Here is a 2,027-nt window from a genome sequence, read left to right on the forward strand (position 1 = left end):
GTATGGGTTTTGGAAAAAGCAGTGCTTGAATTATGCTAAAATAACCTCTCACATATCATCTTCTGGTGTCACTGGTATTTTTATTCTGTGGTTCAGGAGCCATTTTCAGCATATCTGTGTTTCCTAGAGAGCAGGTATTCTCTGTTTCTTGGGCAGTTAGGAAGCTTCATTGTCAGGACACCGATGACAGTGACAGAGAATTTTGTCAGAGTAGGAGTTCAGAGCAGCTGGAATCTTCACCATGACAGATGAGAACAGGATTGGTATGTTGGTAAATACATCTCCTATCACTAAAGAAATTGGTAATTGGAGTTCTGCTATTTTTTGCTTTGACAAATCCCCAAAAGGTGAAAAATTCACCCTAGTAAAAGGACTTCTTAAATGCTAGAATTGGACTAATTGCCTTGAGGGAATTGGACCAGATAAACCCAATAGATTTTGGATAGATACCAACTCACTATTAATGTGGTGTTTATAAATTTTTTGTTTGTTTGTTTCAAAGACTCTATCTTGCCTTCCCCACCCCCATAGCACCATTCAATAATCAGACCACAATTCCTGGGTGACTGGGTCTTTGGTAGACCCCAAAGTCACCCTAGGAAATACAAAGCCATGATCCACAAAGGGAGTATATCCAGATGAAAAGGAAAAATCCTATTCTTGGAAATAATTATGGAACAATTATGTTTTATGAATATTTTAGGCGATCACTGCATTCTGAGGCAGCCAAAAAAATTTCACAGTGTGTAAGAATTAAGCTTTATAGTTAAGTAGGATTTAAATAGGTATTTTGTCTATTTTTATGGTTGGCTGGTTATTCTGTAAATTATGAGGTTACATTATCTCACCACCTCGAAAAGCAAGTCTCAAACTTTGTGAACACTAGAGTCATCCAGAGAATGTACTAGAAGTACAGTTTTGGGTGCTCTTTCAGTTACACATAAGCCTGTTCACATTCAGAACTAGGTCTGAGCCTTTCCTTGGGTTATATCCTCTTGAGATAGTAAGGTATAGTTTGTAAAAAGTCACAATTTCTCCTCGTATGGGCATTTAGAAGTATTAATGGATCTCTACTTACAATAAACGAGTGGGAAATCTAACTAGAATTCAGGTAAAGATCCTGACTCAACATTGGCCATCTCAGGCATCTGGCACAGGGGAGGACAGGCGACTCAATGGGAAGCCATTGAGAAGAGGAGGAGATGGGATAACTGTGGACAGCTGAATTCAGGAGGGAAAAGAAGGGAACAGGTGAATTTGATTGGACATATTTATGTGGGGAAATGTAAATACTGCAGTTTCTGTGAGGTTTGAGTCTGATTCTTCTACATCCCAGCCATGTGCATCTGTGTAAGTTCCTCAGGTCCTCAGGATGTAGGTTTTTGAGCTGTTCTCTCAGCACTGCTTATCTGAAATTGGTATTAATATGAGGAACATTTACTCAAAAGGGTTGTTGTGCATGTTAAATAATTTTTTGGTGGGGTGAGAAAGCAGAGATTATTAAGAAGACAAAAAAGCTCCCAAGCAGGAGGGGACCTGAGAGCGGGCTGCCTGTATGTTAAATAATTTAACATCTATGAAACTTGGTAGAATAAAAGTCAATTAGATTTATTTTGTGTATATATTTTACATTTCTCAAATATTTCATATCATTTATATTTATTGTCTTATTAAAATGTTTTACATGGCATGCAATGCATATGTTTCATTCTTAGTAGTTAAAGTATTTTAAATGTTAAAATAAAAAAGAGTGCAATTTTTGGGGTCTTATCATGAGAGATTGTCGTTTCAGGAGCTATGGGGTGGGTTCCAGAAATCTGCATTTTGAAAGCACTCCTAGTGATTTTACACATATGATGTCTGAGCTACCTATTGGAAAGCAGTGCCTATACTCTGAATTTCTTATTGCAAACAGAATTACTCCAAATATCCTCAGCAGCTAGTACAGAGCTTGACATATTATAGGTGCTCAGTAAATGTGTGACAAATGAATGAAGGAATGAAGCGTTGAATGAAAAGGAAGTCAA

The sequence above is a fragment of the Carlito syrichta genome, unplaced genomic scaffold (assembly GCF_000164805.1).
Source record: "Carlito syrichta isolate Samal-C Ts95f unplaced genomic scaffold, Tarsius_syrichta-2.0.1 Scaffold314619, whole genome shotgun sequence".
Taxonomy (NCBI): Eukaryota; Metazoa; Chordata; class Mammalia; order Primates; family Tarsiidae; genus Carlito; species Carlito syrichta.